This window comes from Choristoneura fumiferana, chromosome Z (assembly GCF_025370935.1).
Source record: "Choristoneura fumiferana chromosome Z, NRCan_CFum_1, whole genome shotgun sequence".
Taxonomy (NCBI): domain Eukaryota; kingdom Metazoa; phylum Arthropoda; class Insecta; order Lepidoptera; family Tortricidae; genus Choristoneura; species Choristoneura fumiferana.
Window position 1 is genome coordinate 3,892,753 of NC_133472.1, and position 19,250 is coordinate 3,912,002.

Sequence of the window (19,250 nt, forward strand, 5' to 3'; positions counted from 1 at the left end):
GCGGTTGTTATTTCGACATTTTATTCCTAGTATCCCGTGGTAATATCGGGTCAAAAAGTCGTCTTATGTGTTATTCCAGAGGTCCGCTTCCTATATACCAAATTTCATGACTCTAAGCTCAACGGGTTATATTTCAAGATTTTATCCCTATTCCGTGGAATATCGGGATAAAAAATAGATTATGTGTTATTCCAGAGGTCCGGCTACCTACATACCAAAATTTCATGGCTCTAAGCCAGTGGTTGTTATTTTGAGATTTATCCTAGGTATCCCGTGAGAAATCGGGTCAAAAAGTCGCTTATGTGTTATTCCAGAGGTCCAGCTACCTACATACCAAAATTCATGGCTCTAAACCCAGTGGTTGTTATTTCGAGATTTTATCCTAGGTTTCCCGTGGGAATATCGAGTCAAAAGTCCCTTACGTATTATCCAGACGTCCAGTTACCTGCATACCAAATTTCATGACTCTAAGCCCAGCGGTTATTATTTCAAGATTTTATCCCGTGGGAATATCGGGATAGAAAGTAGACTATTTATGTGTTATTCCAGAAGTCCAGCTATCTACTTACCATATTCCATGACTATAAACCTAGTGGTTGTTATTTCGTTGTTTCAGATTTTATCCCTATCCCGTGGGAATATCGGAATAAAAGTAGGCTATGTTTTATTCCATAATTTCCAGCTATCTACATACCAAATTTCAGGGCTCTAGCCCAGCGGTTATTAATTCAAGATTTTATCCATCCCCGTGGGGATAAAAAAGTAGCCTATGCGTTAATTTCAAACGTCCAGCTACCTACTTATTAAATTTCATGACTCTAAGCCCAGCGGTTGTTATTTCGAGATTTTATCCCTATCCCGTGGGAATATCAGGATAAAAAGTAGCCTATGTCTTATTCCAGATGTTCAGCTATCTACATACCAATTTCAGGGCTCTAATCCCAGCGGTTATTAGTTCAAGATTTTATCCCTATCCGTGGGATAAAAGTAGCCTATGTGTTATTTCAAAACGTCCAGCTACCTACTTATCAAATTTCATGACTCTAAGCCAGCGGTTGATATTTCGAGATTTTATCCCTATCCCGTGAGAATATCGGGATAAAAAGTAGCCTATGTTTTATTCCAGATGTTCAGCTATCTACATACCAAATTTCATCCAAATCCGTCCAGCCGTTTCAGCGTGAAAGAGTAACAAACATACTCACTCACTCACTCACTCACTCACTCACAAACTTTCGCATTTATAATATTAGTAGGATTTTGTCGGCATAGTTTACATATATATTCGTGCAAAATTACAGCTTTCTTGCATTGATAGTCCCTGAGCAAAACCGCGGACGGACAGATAGACATGGCGAAACTATAAGGGTTCCGTTTTTGCCATTTTGGCTACGGAACCCTAAAAATGGCGCCCCTGGCCATCTGACGCCTGGAGCGACCGCTCTTGCTCATCCCGCTGACACATATATTATTTTATACGGGAGTGAGAGGGACGGTACGATACGAACTTCGACTCTCGAATTTCTTAGTAGCCCATCATGTGCATTTTTATATATAATTTTCACTTCTCATGCTCGTAAAGTTCGTGTTTATGCGGGATCTAGGCGAAATAAAATGACTTTTTATGCTCTAGTGCATAAAGTAAAATCTTCGTCTAAGACTAAGTTAATGTTAACAGCCACAAACAAAAAAGTTTGACCCTGCCCTTGCAACGTATGCTTTCTTGTGAAAGGGTAGTCTATGTAATTTCCCGTGCTATAGAATAGGCAAATAGAAATTAAAAACAAGAAACAGAAATACACAATGTTGCTAATAGGTATAGCCTATGTTGACATAATGACATGAAAAAAACATGTTTTTCTTGATTCGCCAAACATATTTTTCTGTTTCAATTAGAGGATAGAGTCACACCAAAGATAATGTAGGTATACATCAAAGTACATCATCATCATCATCAGCCGGAAGACGCCTACTTTTAAACAAAGGTTTCCCTTAGTAAGCCACAATTAACAACAACTCACCACTTGCATCCGCCAAAGTAGATACTTAATTACGTACTTAATTACTTATTAATTATTTTTCATCACACTTGCTCGTAAACAGTGTCATAAAATGCAGGCTACCTTGACTGCAACCCCCCAATAAAACCCTCGACCTTAATGTGCTTGTCATGAAGCCCGTGGTCGGTAAATGAGTCATTGCCCGTACTAATTTTCATGTCATGAAGCCCAAGGTCGGTAAATGAGTTTGTTACTGCATGGCGTGCTGCTGCTCCGTGCGCGCTGCACACGCACGCCATGCACATGCTGCAGAGCGCTGCCAAGAGCGCAGCCAGCGGTATCGCAAATTAAAAAAAAAAAAAAATTTTTTACAAATATACAGTTTACTCGCAAATGTGATGAAAAACATTGTACGTCGCACCGTAGGCCCGGTACTAGAATTACGAACATCGACTTATTATTACTCTCGTTCGTAATTCCTTATATACCGCCCTTAAGACACAATGTATTATTGTGCGATTTCCTACGTTGTTAAATCAACTTTTCATCACATAAGCTCTGAAGTAGGTTGCATTTAACTTGAAACCCGTGTTGTAAATTCGATTTAACATCTTTAGGGATGTAAGTAAATTTAAAAATCGAATGGTGCTCCTTTGTACCGAGCACCGAGAGTTCCGCACAAATTTGTAGCTACCTATGAATATACAGTGCTAGCATAGTCCTGTCCCAAGCAAATGCAGTGTCGGGTCATTATAGATGGCTTTATGGATGGATGGATTATTGAGTTGCCAGCTGGTGGACGCCTCTCTGATGATGATAATCTTGATAGTTTATCAACACCCTCAGGTTCGATGAATTTTCGTTTGCACTGACGCGGGCGACGATTTCCAATGTAAGTAACTTTTATTTGTGGTCCATACTCGAGCGTGAATCTCACAATCGGACAAGGTCTAAATCAAGTAATTTTCCACGATAGTAAACACTAAACACTTTAACAAGTCAACTAATCAGTTTAAATGTTAATTTTCATACGTTTACCCTCGAGGGAATTGTGAGGCCGTCCTGTACCACTACCATGAGTTTACAGTGACCGTACTCGATAGCGACGGCGTAAATTATTTGTAGAGGCGCTGTACAATTCTCCATACAAATAAATTACGCCGTCGAACGAGTCAAACAAGCAAGTGGGTCTCCTGATGGTAAGAGATCACCACCGCCCATAGACACCTGCAACACCAGGGGCAGACGTGTTGCCAACCTAGAGGCCTAAGATGGGATACCTCAAGTGCCAGTAATTTCACCGGCTGCTTCTTCACGCAGGATTATCTGATACTAGCTTTTGCCCGCGACTTCGTCCGCGTGGAATAGTAATTTGGGAATTATTTATTTATATAGGATACCTATTCTGCCAATAATAGTACATAGAAACTTCTATGGTTTACCGAAAATAACCTATTTTAATACATTGCTATAAATATAAACTAATTTTTTTGTTCTTCCATACATACATCCATCGATGTTCTTTGGTAAAACATAAATATTTTGCGGGTAGCCACATTTTAGCAATACGACGTGTATTCTACCCTGAACACAAAAGGACTAATTCTTCATAGTGAACTCTCACCTTACGTCCTTTACTGTAAGTCAAGGCATTTTACTAAGCATAGCTACACATATTTCGATAAATATACTTATACGTTCCTTAAGAACTTTCATCCCCATATTTTCAAGTAAATAGGTCGAAATTGATAAGCGCCAGAGCAAATATTTATTAGGGTTCCGCACCTAAAAGGAAAAAATGGAACCCTTGTAGGATTACTTTGCTGTCCGTCGTCCGTCTGTCTGTCCAGACCCTTTATCTCGTAATGCGCGGAGTATAGGTATCGAGTTGAAATTAAGAACCCTAAACTCAGGTCAATAGTCCGAAAGCTGTGAAAAAATCAAACTCTAAGTCAAGGCAATCAAAAGCTACAGTCATTCAAAAGGTGTTTCCATACAAATTGCCTCAACAGAAAAAGTTATAGGGTACTTCTGGCTTCCTAGAAACTTGGAATTTTGCATAAGGTAGTCTTATAGCAAAATAAATAAGAAAAAATCTGTAAATCATAATTTTTCATGTCTGACTGTCTATGTGAATAAGCCATCTAAATGACCCACATTGGTACATTGCTTATGAGTTTAGAAGGCTCTGCTAACACTGCACCATCCCCTCTGCTAACATCCCCTAGCAGGTAACATTTTCAAAACGCTTGAACAAAAGTTTCATAAAGGACCATCAATTTATCTTCGACAATGACGATCTTCCATATAAACTTCATCCCCTATTTCACCCCCTCATAGGAAGAATTTTCAAAAATGCTTGAACAAATATGTATTTATCTCTTATCACATGCTAAATGCCAAGTTTCATAGAGAACCATCGATTTATCTTCGACAATGGACGATCTTCCATATAAACTTTCATCCCTATTTCACCCCCTCACAGGTCGAATTTTCAAAAAAGCTCAAAGAATATCGATTTATTCTATTAAGCGCCAAGCCAAATGCCAAGTTTCATGGTTTCAACTTCGACAGCGACGAACTTCCACCTTATAAACTTTCATCCCCTATTTCAATCCCTTAAAGCCTCTTTTCGCGATAAAAATAGCCTATGTTCTTTCCCAAGGTCTATTCTATCTCTGTACCAAATTTCATCAAAATCGGTTCAGCGGTTTAGGCGTGAAAGCGTAACAGACAGACAGACAGACAGACAGAGTTACTTTCGCATTTATAATTTAGTATGGATAACTCTATTTCTAGGCTGGTAGGACGTGGCAGATATTTTTAGATGCACTGCTGAGACAAATATCAATTCAAGTGACTCTATTTCTCTATAAGTATATTTCGTTTCAAACTTTTGCGTCTTTAGTATTTCATTTTATTTTCAATAGTTTTTGCAACTGTTGGGGGAAATTAAAGACTGCCAGGATGAAGTGGGGTTCATAGGTCACGACCGAGTTTCACACTACCTTTAAGATTGTGCAAAATGTGTGACTATTAAAAAAAAGAACTGATAAGGTAGATGTCGCAATTTTGAGTTTTAGTATCTTACGTTCAGAGTTTTGATAGGCTAATAATATATAGGTAGAATCGACTTACACCTGCAAATCCAGTGGTTACGTAACATAGGTACTATGTCATAAAAAATTAGATAACCCAATGTACAAACGTACGATATAAATCAATATAAAAATCTTCTTCGGGCTTACTTTCGGTCGAACTCAGGAGTACGATGTTCAAAAGAAATTATTTATTAAAATTTGGCTAGAATTTTTCAGCCAACCCTCGCCAATATTTTTTAACTATAAATTTGCTACATATTTCAACATATATTTTAACTAATATAGATCATGGATCCACAAAAACGATCCAAGAAGCCTCTATATTAATAAAGTATGTAATTAAGTATGTTTTTCATCCATATAATACATAGGTATTAGAGGTTTAAAAATTCGATGCCATTTCCCATAACCTACATCGTGGTCTTGTTTATTGAATAAGTTACTTATGAAAGAACATTTTGCTTTGGTATACCATCAGTAGGTACCTCCACCTTACACTAATAAACATCGATTTAGTATACCCTAGATACACTATCACCAATAAATCAAGTCGCAAAAATGTACCATCGCTAATTGTTAATAAAAGTGCGTGCGTCTACTAAAGCAAATCAAAAACACACAATGTAGTTAGGTACCTATTTAAGAACATTTAAATTTTCTTTTCATGCAAGCAGAGGCCGTATTGTCTAACTTTTCTGACACTCGCGATCAGAATGAAATGACAGTTTTTGTATGTGAAAACTCAACAGTGGGCACTGCCCAACTGCCAACTGCACAACAGTCAGCGAAAAAATCGACAGGTTTGACTCGTTTTTTTTTATGCCAATCGGTCCCATTTCTATAGGATTAAAACACTCTTTGAGACCAACTGAGGTTAGAGTACTACCCACAAATCAAAGAAAACTTTTTCCATATAGGTAAAAGTTAGTAAAGGTCTCCTAAGAGCATTTTCGCGTAGCAGCAAGGGATCTAGTAGCTGCCCTTGCTGCCCCATCTCAACTTTCCACTGTATGAATGGGGGCCATACGGTCTCTCCAGTATGGTCTAGTGCCCACCCCAGGATTCTAATGATATCTTCACACAAAAATCCAGGCCAGGCCCCCCTAAAAAATAACCCTAGATACGCCAATGCCTTGGGCTAGATCGTACGCCCGCATCTTATCACTAACATATCTTGGCATGACAACACTGTATGATGTCCCTGGCAGCATGAATAAAAACAGACCTTTTCTCCGTCAATATTTTCACATATAATACCAATTAAGTTATTAGCCAGCTAATAATAGGCGTAGCATGACGTCAGCAAGCAGACTGGTGTCAATTACTATTGGTGTCTTATTAATAGGAAAAATACTGAGTACTGAAGTACTTACATATACCTATGACGGTGACGTAACGCTTGTACAATAGGTACGAGTAATAATGGAATGCGACCTTTATCGTGGCGTGGAGGAGTAGCATATTAGAGGGTTGTGTTCATTGCCATGGACGTCCGCTGGGTAAGTAACTGCTTACTGTATTAATCAACGATAGGTTACAGTAACATTGTAACTATAAAGCCAATTAAGGATTTTCACAAAAAGAAACAACTAGAGGACCCGGCAGACGATGTCCTGCCCGAAAAAACACTAAATGTAAATTATTATAACAAACAAACAACAGCGCCATCTAGATGGTCAAATTGCGTTTCCAAACCACCAACCAACGCTGTTTTATTATATTAAAATAATCAAAACTGTCTAGGGATAAAAAATATCCTTAGGCATTTTTGATTTGTCTATTCTATTTGTTAAATATCTCTCCTCTCTTTTCCTCCTATAATCTGTTAAAGTAGTAACTTTACTTTCAAAAATGTAGGCAAACTAACGTTCTGAGCAAAAATACACAATAACCATGGATTTCATAATCAAACTCGATTACAGAGTCAGGTCTCGTTCGGGGGGTAGCTTTGGCAAACACATGAATATATTACGTAGATATAAACCACCCCTAGAGAGCTCTAATAATATAGACTAGCTTTATCACGCGCCTTCCCTCGCGTAAGCCTAAAGACCAATCTAATGATCAATCGAATTTAAATTCTGGGATTTTACAAAATTCCTATGGGAATCCCTAAATATTACAATCGTCATTTACGTTGTATGGCAGATCCCGTTTATCTATAGGTACAGTCACCAGCACCAATATCTGACACAACAAGCGTGCATAAATATCTGATACGACTCTATTTCTAGGGCCGGAAAGACGTGTCAGATATTTTCGCACGCTCCGCTGTGGCAGATATTAATGCTGGGGACTGTAGGTACTCAAGTCCAAAATTAGGTTTTTTTTTGCTATGTCTGGTAACATTTTTAGCTGTCAATCAAGTCCGCCTAATTCTCGACTCTACTGTAGGTGGAGTCGAGTACAGGTGGAGTGACGATCTGCGAAAAGCTGGTGGTAAAAGCTGGATGCGTCGAGCCGAGGACTAGGTACTACGGAGCTCATCAGGAAGGCCCATGGGCGTGCTCAGAGTGAGAGGGGCAGGTCTTTAGGCTGATGATGAAGATGATGATTGAAGAAAATCATGTCTACATGCACTTACTTGTATGACTCTTATCCGCATCGCTCTTATTATAAATGTAAAGAAATTATAAATACCTATCCCGGTATCTGGATCATGTTTACGTAAGCTATTATATTCCGCAGTAACTCATAGAAACCTGCGCGGTGGAGCAAATATTTAAAAGAAGCAGTTGTTACGCTGCGTATTATAGCAACAATAAAACAAACAACGGGCGCAGCCACAGTACAAACACAGTATGTTATTGCAATTAAAATGTGTGGGATTGTTTACAAGCTTTTATTTGACCACCAACGTGTTTAATATCATTCCAATATGGTGATAAATTGCGTTGAATTTTTAATAACAATTAGTTTTTGCCCGCGGCTTCGCCCGCGTGGATTTTGGTTATCGTGCGCTGTTCCCTGGGGACCTGTGCATTTTTCCGAGATAAAAGTAGCCTATGTCACTCTCTGGACCATAAACTATCTCTTTGCAAAAATCACGTCGATCCGTCGCTCCGTTTCGATGTGAAAGACGGACAAACATACAAAAACGCAAGCCCATTTCTGTATAAAAAAACCGTAATATTATAAAGCTCAATTTTGCCAACCTAGTTAGTTTACTAACTTGGAAATCTTGAAATGTCATTGTCATTTTAAAGTTCAATATCTCAAAAACGTCTGAACAGATGTTTATCAAACAGAAACACAGCTAAGAACCACCGCAAGAAAAATAGCTTTCACGTAAAAAACACATCAAAATCGGTCGATGCGATCAGTCGGTAATGTGTGAGTGGGTTCTCTATCGTTTGCCCGAATTTCATATGCCCGAATGTATCGTTTTCTAGAGTTTTTATTTGCCATAGAGTAATTTATTTCTGAAATAGTAATTTCTTCAGAGTTGATATTAAACTAACCTAACCTAACCTACTGCATTCTATATGAAAAAAATCCTGAAAACAGCACGGTTCTATATATTTTATGGCAAACGTTGGTATGGCAAGTGAAATTCGGGCAAGTAAAGGTAAACGGTGTGAGTTGAGTGGTTTGATTACTACGATGCCACAGACAGACATTGGTGTCAGACTTATAACACCCCTCTTATTGAGTCGGGGGTTAAAAATCAGTCCCACCCATGTTTACCTACAAGCAAACTTGCCAGCTATTGATCTATGAGATTTTTCTAAACTAGACTTTAAAATACTGCGTATACTTAGTTAAATGAGAAAGTTTTTCCATGTCAAATCTATGACATTTATCTATGACATTGACATAAGATTGATTTTAACTTGGCCTGTGTAAACACTTTTTTCGATGTTTTTTAGTAGATCAAATACGATTTTATACTGTGGTTCAGGTTAAAAGTGGGTATGTAGTAACAGAGGAGGAATCGGCGCAGCATTATAATTAAACTGTGGCTTAACTGCCTACGGCCGAAAAGTGGTGTCTGTGTTTAACGTTAAACTAGTACTTGTGTTTGTGGTTATCGAATTTTTAACCCCCCACCCAAAAAGAGGAGTGTTATAAGTTTGACGCGTATGTCTGTCTCTCTGTCTGTTGCTTCGTAGCTCTCAGACGGATAGATCGATTTTGATGCGGGTTTTTGACGACCGGATGGCCAAGTGGTTAGAGAATCTGACTACGAAGCCTAAGGTACCGGGTTCGATTCCCGGCCGGGGCAGATATTTGTATGAATAATACGAATGTTTCTTCTCGGGTCTTGGATGTTTCATACGTATTTAAGTATGTATTTAACTATATAAGTAAGTGTTTATCCGTTGCCTAGTATCCATAGTACAAGCTTTGCTTAGTTTGGAACTATTATAATTTATTTTATTTATTTATTTATTAGCTGCGCCCGCGTGGAATTCGGTTATCGCACGCTGATCCCTCGGGAACTGAGCATTTTTTCGGGATAAAAAGTAGCCTATGTCACTCTCGGGCCCATAAACTATCTCTATGCCAAAAATATGCCAAAAGACATACAAACACACGACAAACATACAAACACACACTTTCGCATTTATAATATTCATCATCATCATCTCAGCCTATTTACGTCCCACTGCTGGGCACAGGCCTCCTCTCAGAACAAGAGGGCTTGGGCCATAGTTCCCACGCGGGCCCAGTGCGGATTGGGAACTTCGCACGAACCATTGAATCGCTTCGCAGGTTTGTGCAGGTTTCCTCACGATGTTTTCCTTCACCGCAAAGCTCGTGGTAAATTTCAAATGTAATTCCGCACATGAATTTCGAAAAACTCAGAGGTGCGAGCCGGGGTTCGAACCCACGACCCTCTGCTTGAGAGGCGATAGGTCAAACCACTAGGCCACCACGGCTATTTATAATATTACTAAGTATTTATTTATTTATTTATTTTGAGATATTGAACTTTCATATGATAATGTCGGGAGTTTTCAACTTATGTGGAGAATTCTTGATTACTGTTAAAACCATCACTGCTACTCGTAGGTACCTAACCTAACCTAACCTATTACCTTTTGCCCTTTAACAAGGCCGTTAACCTCAGCTAGTAAATAATAAATTAAAGTAACAGATCAATAGTATGTCTAATGAAACAAGGTCGCTATTAGAACAGCAGGGGGCTACAAAGGGCTCCCGATGAGATAACACGATTTCCTATGCTAATGACGTATAGAAAGGAAATCTGAGGAAATTTACCAGGTTGATTTCTATAGCTATCAACATAGATTAGTGTTACTAGTGAAAGTGTCTCTGTTGGAATCATTATCAACATTTTGGTGTGTTACTCCGTATCGTAACCCGGGAGACATAAGCGATACACTTTTTTAACAAAAATGTTTGTAAAACATGATTAATTTTTATGCAGCTTTTGAAATGGTATCGTTTTAGTTACATATTAAAAGTAAGTAGGTCTTTGATTTTATGAGTTACTAATCCACTAAATACTTTATTGAATACTTCGGCCACATTGCAGGGAAAAACAGTGACAAACTCGAGAAGCTAATTGTGACTGGTAAAGTGGAGGGGAAGAGGCCTCGTGGTCGCAGCTCAGTGCGTTGGTCTGACCAGATTCGCACCGCTTTTGACTCTACAGTTCACAATGCTCTCCACACCGCCAGAGACAGAAATAGATGGAAAAAGTTCATGCGAGAGAAGTGATGCAGAAGAGAGGTCACGACTCATTACTGAGGAATACGACACGAGGAGGAGGAATCCACTAACTAAAAGTTCAAAATGCTACATTTTGGATCAAATATTCTGTTTTTTTTTATAGAGACGTTCAGAGAAAAGCCGGCGCTGGGGTTGGGGTTGATTCTGTTCAAACATTTCGGAACAAAGGCACCTTGTGCAAAAACGGAAAGTTTGAAATGCTCAAAATTTACGGCAGAATCTGTCTGAAATAAACTGCATTGTAACATCATTCGCATGGCAGGCATGAAAAATAAACGCGAAAATAAAAATAAAACACTGAGAATCAACAACTTTTTCAACTTTTTTTCTGAAACAGTTTTTCCGGTAACCGATTTTAACCAATTTATACTTCGTTTTTTATAGCATTAGAAAAATTGTAAACAATCTTGACGAGTCTTTTTATTGAGAAACGTTTTTAAAAAAAACAGTAACTAACTTATGATACCAAAAGCATGTAAATGATCTTATGTCCTTGCTAATTGTTACATATTTGCTGCGACTTATTTTTTAAAAGTGTTTTTCAATAAAAAGACACGTCAAGATCGCTTGAAAAATGAAAAATGAAGTATAGGATAACATAAGTAAGTAAGTATATCAGTAACGTTAATATGTACGAGTAATTAGGTTTTTTAGGTACGTTTATTCGTTAAATAATTATTATTCAACGTAAAAGGTAACAAACACACAGACACATACTTTCGCATCCCTTTAATATTATAAATGCGAAAATCTGTCCCTTTGTTTGTTACTCTCTCACGTCTTAACCGCTGAACCGATTTAGATGAAATTTGGTAAACATATAGTTTGAGTCCCGGGAAAGGACATGGGATAGTTTTTATCCCGCATAGTCGCCGTGTGATAGCGATAAACGAATTCTATGCGGAAGGAGTCGCGGGCAATAGCTAGTTTAAAATATTAGCAGGAATACACGGAAACTAACCTAATTTATTAGCAGAAATACATTTAGAAAATGCTGCTTCTCTGAAGATGAATCCATGGATTATTGATGATGACGTGATTACTCAATTGTACCCATTAACGGTTTCGCGGTCACGCGACCGACCTTATATCCAAAAAAATTTTTTTTCACTTCTCATGCTCGTAATGTTCGTGTTTATGCTGGGTCTAGGCGACATAAAATTACTTTTTATGCTCTAGTGCATAAAGTAAAATCTTTGTCTAATCAGAGCCACAAACAAAGAAGTCTACATATTTTTTAATTTATATAAAACTAAAAAATTATAATTATAATAGTAATGCGTGCGTAATGCGTGCGTGTGGAACATTAAAAGGTACATAGTAAGTGAACAATTGTTTCCACTGTTGCTATTTCATGTCCTCGCCATCGAAGTGAAAAGCAAAAAGTGTAAAACTCGAGCATTAAACCCACTTTCCCCTCGACTTGTCTATCCACCCTCGCCGTAGCGGCTCGGGTGGCTATATGAACGTCTCGCGTAAAATTAATACTATTATTGTCTTGTGTTGTGATTAAAGGTATTTTCTTTCATTCTTTTTTTTTAATATTTCATAGCGAACAGCTGCCTTTATACACTTCGTGGTTCATATCCGACCGAAGATCCTTTACCAACCCTAACCTAACCTACAAAAAGTTGGAAACCCCCCGGCTTTGTCACTTCAAAGTTCAATATCTCAAAAACGGCTAAACTGTTTTTGATGAAACATGTCTAAGAACCATTGCTAGAAAACCTGATTACAAATAAAAAAAACGCATTCAAATTTATTTATTTTTTCTTTTTTCTTTAATTTAATTTTTCTTTTTAGCCCGCTATAGGGTGTATACTTGGCAAGTAAGTGCATAATAATAATAGTTGTAAAATTAATTATATCTACGTACCTAACACATTTATTTTTATGTTTTAAAGTCACACAATAAATGAGTTTTATAGTTTACAAATTATCTATTTATTTATGTAGTCTTATGTAGTTAATGGTGTGTAGTATGTCTTTATAACGGTCCGAGGGTTGCCGACGGTGCTGGCTGAAAATCAGCGCTGGGGTGTTCTTAACGCTTCAGCATTATGCTGAGCCAGTGTCCGATTCACAACCGCAATGACACATACCTTTGTGTTGTTTTTTTGTACCTAATAATATTGTTGTCTTGTGTTGTGAATAAATCTATTTTCTTTCTTTCTTTCTTTCAAATACTGCGCACACAGACACACATAACGGTCAAACTTATAACACCCCTCTTTTTGTGTCGGGGGTTAATTATAATGGCTATTAGCTGTAGTTCCTCGAATCTCCCCGGCAGCCATTGCTTGCTAGATGCCCGTGTAAGAGCTTCTAGCACCAAACTTGCCGCGTGTAGCGATGTTAACACGACTTAGTGTAGGCCTATCTACCAAGTAAGCTCTTAAGTGTGTTAAATATTCATAGAAATCGATTCTCACGAATTTATTCCATAGCTCGCCTTTCAAGCATGATTTGTGCTCGATTATGGGCGGAAATTGAAAAAGAAAATACCTACTTCTTTTTCGATTGATATCCCGTACTAAACGAGCGACGTTTGTATGTAAATTTTTAAACGTTTGTATGTAATGATCGGTAATATTCGAGATGGTTGGTTTAGTTTGACAAAGTGAACTGTAAGTATTTTTCAGTAGTTTATGTAATTGTGGATGAGATAAGAAGGGTACATATGGAATAGTAGATTGATAACAACCCGAGATATTTCTGTTCGAGGGGAAATGGGTAATTTCACCCGAGTTAGACACTCTACTTTTCATTTCGACTGTGAGGTAAGTAAAATACTACAAAAAAAATAGAATAATAATAAATTGAATTTACTTATATCTAGCCTCCAACGGTACCTTTTCGACTATTATAAAAAAACGAGTTGGTCACGACCAAGGAGCATAAGCTAATAATGTATATAAATACAAAACTGGTGGTTGAACGCCTAACGAAGAAGTTTGACCTTTATTACTTATTTATATATTCCATCTCTTTCTTTCACATTTCACGAATGACTTTTATCTCTTTCTTAACCTAACTAAAGAAAGAGATAGAATATGTACGTGACGTAATAAAGATCTAATTTCTTGTTTCAAGCGGATGTTCGGCGTTCAACCTCCAGTGTTGTATATAAACTCCTTGGTCACGACGTGCATCTAGATGGCCATGCCGAAATGTGGAAAAAAAAGTGTCATTGACGTAACTCAATTATCTCAGACTCCGTGACTGATAGAAATTTTAAAAAAAAATACATTCCACCCTAGAGATGAAAACGCAATTTTCCACCCGGCTATCTACCGATGAAAATTAAACTTTCCGAACAGGAGAGACGAAAATAAATTTATCATTATCATTAAAAAACCATCAAACATGCCTAACACTAAGCACACGCTAAGTCAGTGCTCAGTGCAGCGTACCAATGTAAATTTACAAAAAAAATTGCTTCTTATTTACCTACTTATTTAATTTTATTTTGACTGTCGCTAATATTGATCAGTTGTGGGAGAAAGACTAAAAATTCTCGCTACTTGTCTACATGGTGCTTACGTCAGCAATATTTATTTATTATTTCTTGTTTTTTTTTTTTGCTAAATGAAGTAGGTTTGAATTCCAGCAAATATGGCTACCCTTTGCAACAAATTCACATGAATAACAATAAAGAGACCTGAATAGATTTAAAAAAATATATACTAATGTTTACGTAAGCATAGGGGGGGGGTTGCTGACTTTTGCTGACAAGGGGGAGAGGGGTTCAAAAATTACTAAAATTCTTCTTGTAACACTTGAATGACCCCGTAGTTATGTTTTATACCATACGGGCCATGAGTTTTTGAGATATTGAACTTTGAAAAACCCCCAAAGTTTTCAACTTTTCTAATTACGAATATTTGTCAAAGTTAGGAACGATGGAATTAATTAACAAATATTGTTTATTTGTTGGTCTGTGAATTAAATTGTAGGTAATATTATAAATCTGCACAATAATGCGAAAGACTTGTCTCTCTGCTTTGCAGGGTGCGGGCCAGCCCCAACCCAATCATGAGCACTGTGGCGGTCAGGTACCATCAGCCAAATAAGTGGTCTACCGCCCTAAGGTTGATAATCGTTTGCACGTCATAAAACAATAATGCCAATAGACGTGTCTGTCAACTTGAAAGTTCGACTTTAGCGACATATTCATTTGATAGGAACTTGTTTAAAAATTTATAGACCACTTATTTGGCTGATGGTACGACTCCCCTTTTTTGAGGCACTTTGAGGCTGTTATGACTGCTGGGCGGTAAATATTTTGTTTTGTTTTGTATAACTTACAAACATAGTCAATAAGTATTTTATTATTTTAACGGTACTAACAAAGCTGGATCAATTATGTAATCTGATAAATAAATGAATTATTATTATTATTATAAAAGCGAAAATTTGCAAGGATGGATGTCACAGAAAATCACTGTATGTGTGTGTGTGTAAGCGTATAACTTCCGGTGCGATAATTGGATAACTATTTTTTTTTGTTTTCGTTATTGTCAGGTTAAGGTTTATGTGTGTCGGGACACGCCCAAGATAGAGTTCCGTAGCCGTTACGAAAAAAATCAAGTAATATTTTTCTAAGAATTTTGCATTTTGTATGGAATCTTCTAAGCTTAAGTTATATTTTACCCTCGTCGGTCGTGGTCGATGGACCATGGACACTTTTTCTTGCCGGTGGCCCACCTTTACAATAATACTATATAAAATAATGTTGCAATCTCTTTCCTTCATCATTCCAGCCTATATACGTCCCACTGCTGGGCACAGGCCTCCTCTCAGAACAAGAGGGCTTGGGCCATAGTTCCCACGCGGGCCCAGTGCGGATTGGGAACTTCACACGCACCATTGAATAGCTTCGCAGGTTTGTGCAGGTTTCCTCACGATGTTTTCCTTCACCGCAAAGCTCGTGGTAAATTTCAAACTCAGAGGTGCGAGCCGGGGTTTGAACCCACGATCCTCTGCTTGAGAGACGATAGGTCAAACCACTAGGCCACCACGGCTTCTCATCTCTTTCCTTATTCATCCGTAATTCACCCAGCCATAATTCAGACCAGAAAATAGGTAGGTTAGATTAGTTGGGTAGCTTTCTCCTGCTCGAAGAGCAAACCGCCTAGGAATAGGAGCCCCGCGTCCGTCGAATTTGTAGGTTTCCACTGAATCTGCAGTAGACTTAAAACTTGATTTATTTTAATCATTTGCTCTTAGTAGGTAGTCTCTTTTCAATGCATACTGTTAAACAAAGACTACCGCTTGTTTTTAACTAATCTATTTTGTTTGTATATTATACTACCTATATAGCTTCGTGAAATAGGGCACAGTGTCTTCAATTGGGATGTCCCAATTTTTGACAATATATAATACCAATATATAATCGAAAACCATTTGGAGAAATAGGCTTTGTGACGAAATTTAAGTAATGACCCTCATTCGACCCCTGCAGTGTCGCGTCACAAAAGCAGTTATAAAGCAGGTCTACACTCTTAAGCAAATTGACAGTTTGAAATGTTGCTATCCTGCTTATAATAGCAAAGAGTGACAAAGATAGAACTTTAATCACATGATGCGCACCCGGCTTTAAACAGTTGTCATTTATCGTAGTCCGAAATGTATACTAGTATTTCCAAAGTATTTTTACAAATTAAATTATTAAATTACTACGTTACAAGTAAATACAAAAGAATTTAAAAATCAGATTTTTTAATAAAAAATATCTATTTACTATCACACAATTTAACAAACAGGAATAATCGAAGCCAAAAGAAGAGAAATAAATAAAACTATTTGTCATGGTTCATTTAGGACCCTAAGCCGTGCTTGAATTATTGTCAAATTGTAATGCCACAGATTATGTTATGTACGACCTAAATTTTTTCTAGGCAATGGAACGTGGCTGTCAGCGTATTTCGTAAAAAAAATATAAAAAATTTAATACTCATCCAAATTCCAAAAATATTCTTTCCAAAAATAAAATGAAAACTATATGTTTTTTTTTGGTGCATTTGTGATTAACATTGATACATTTTACATTGTCAACAATTCAGCATGCTGTCCAAATATTTATTTAATACTAGCTTTTACCTGCGGGTTCACACGCGTAAACCGGGATTAGCGGTTAAATTAAAATCCCGTATTTCGGCAAAAAATATACGGAGAGAGCCCCAAAACTGACATCGTTTTCATTAACGTTGCAGAACATACCCGCGCCAAATTTCGTTTCTAATCCTAGCGGTTGAAATAATAGGATTTGGTCCCGATCCCGTTGGATTATCGCAGGGTTTCTCAAACTTATGGCTCCACGTACCCCTGTTAAAGTTTCTAGACGACAGCGAACCCCTACCTCCCCCCAAAGAAAGTAATAAAATTTACTGTTGGAGAAATTAAGTTTATTTTTATTTCAATCATCATTATAATATATCAATAAAAGGTAACAAATATAGGTAAGAATCGTCTTGCCAACGAAAATACAAACTGAAACAAACAACAACAAATAAGTAACAAATTTGGAGTTGAAATAAAAAATACAAAAGACTCCAAAAACCAATCTTAATCATTTTGCCAGTCTTGCAGCCACCATCACGTAAACCTTGTCGCGAACCCCCTACCGTCGAATAGCGAACCCCTAGGGGTTCGCGTACCCCACGTTGAGTAACCCTGATGATTATCGGGATGAAAAGTAGCCTATGTTATTTCAGACGTTCAGCTATCTACATAACAAATTTCATCCAAATCCGTTCAGCCATTTAGTGCTGGAGCAACAAACACGCACCCACGCACATACTTTAAAAACTCTCGCATTTATAATATAATTGGTACCTAGTATTTAAGATACAACCATACCTACCTAGTATTTCGGCAATTTACACCCTAAATCCTTATGTCAAATAAAAATGGCTATAGATTTTTTTAATAATTATGTTTTGTATTTTGTGTTTACGAAGACAAGATTGCCAAGATAAACGAATCTATTAAAATAACAATCTGATTTTAAAATAATATTCCTAAAGTAGAATTAAAATACTTATTTTACAACTTGGCCGTTCAATTCAACAATCACACTGTCAAATTGACGCAGACGAAAAAGGGATTCGCAATAAACTCGTTAACGTTAAGAAATTCTATTCTAAATTCGAATAACCATCGATGTCGCTATCGAACGGAAATATTTCAATACATTCGAAACACTGACGTAAATACAGCGAATACATTCACATTTGGTTTTAAACTTAAGTGCTTCCCCAACGTTTCAGCAAGATACCTTTTTTATTTGCACTTCCCGAATCGATGCGTCGGAATTACAGTTCACGTGCGAAATAACTTTTTCAATCCCAGAGTTTCCAATAAGCGTGGAGCTGGCCGAAATTAAAATTAATTTTTTTCCTCGTCGCCAAGCGTTCAATTAAAAATAATAAATTGAATTCGGAATGCTTGAATTAGATTCGAATTTCGATACACGTAACTGATTCAAACAATCCTTTTTCGACATTTTCGCACGATGATAAAACAAATCGCTTGCTGCTTATAGACTAATTAATCTAAAGTTTATTTACGCTGATTTTAAAACTAAATTATAATATTATGTATAATATTGACTTACCAAAAAATCCAGTGCAATGTGCGAAACATTCCCACGCGCGCTTGACGTTTTTACGACCACGAGGCATCATTATATCCTTATCACATACTAGTCATATACATATAGGTATCAGAAACAAAACATGAAAAGTCAATACAGGCCACTTATAAAAATTTAAAAACACAAAGTACGAAAAAAGTTTGAGTCACTGAAATTTCAAAATTCGAATTTCGGTGGGAGTATTGGCACGGTTTTTTTTTTATTCTGAAGGATACTTCGGTTAAGGGCAAGTCGGCAGGACGCGTGCGGCACCACTGCCTGTGGATTCGCGACTGTCTGGATCGGTCGGATCGGATAGGAATGGTACGCCCGTGCAATACCTGTTACTTATATCTTGGGGTTCGCGCTTGCGTACAGAGTCAAGATCAGAGCCATTCGAAGGAACGCAAATGCGTTTGTCCGTTGCTTTGCTTAAAGAGCGGTTTTTTTAATTATGTACTTATTATAAACGTTCACAAAACTAAATCAAAATATCCTTCTAAAGTCTTAAATGATCTAAGTTCTAAAGTGCTTAATTGTTTACGACAGTCAACTTTAACAATCACGTAACGTACCTAATTTGATTTTTAACCATCAGTAATGAAAATTGTTTGTAACAATTAAATATTGATTGACATTTCTGAGTACGACGGCAATTGTTGCTAATGGGGCCATTTATCTTCATTTACTGTGTTACTTTCGCAAATGCGGAAAAATAATTGACATAAGATTTTGATTGACCTATACTTTGTGTGGTTTCAATTACTTGATACGGCTCAGTGTTTGTGAAACAGGGGGTTGCGACCCCCCTCC

The 19,250-nt window shown here is 37.3% G+C and overlaps 1 protein-coding gene and 1 long non-coding RNA gene across 2 annotated transcripts in view; both read right to left on the bottom strand.

The window, feature by feature from the left end:
- The window catches only part of LOC141435265 (uncharacterized), a 112,474-nt gene extending 93,737 nt beyond the window's left edge, over window positions 1–18,737 (bottom strand). The window contains exon 1 of the mRNA XM_074097990.1: window positions 18,420–18,737. The gene's annotated coding sequence lies outside the window, so the exon portion shown is untranslated. The remainder of the gene's footprint in view (window positions 1–18,419) is intronic.
- Window positions 17,194–18,244, bottom strand: LOC141438189 (uncharacterized). Its single transcript, XR_012452459.1, has 2 exons — window positions 18,081–18,244; window positions 17,194–17,293 (listed from the first exon to the last, which is right to left on the bottom strand). It is a non-coding gene; the product is annotated as an uncharacterized lncRNA (long non-coding RNA).
- Window positions 18,738–19,250: the final 513 nt, after the last annotated feature.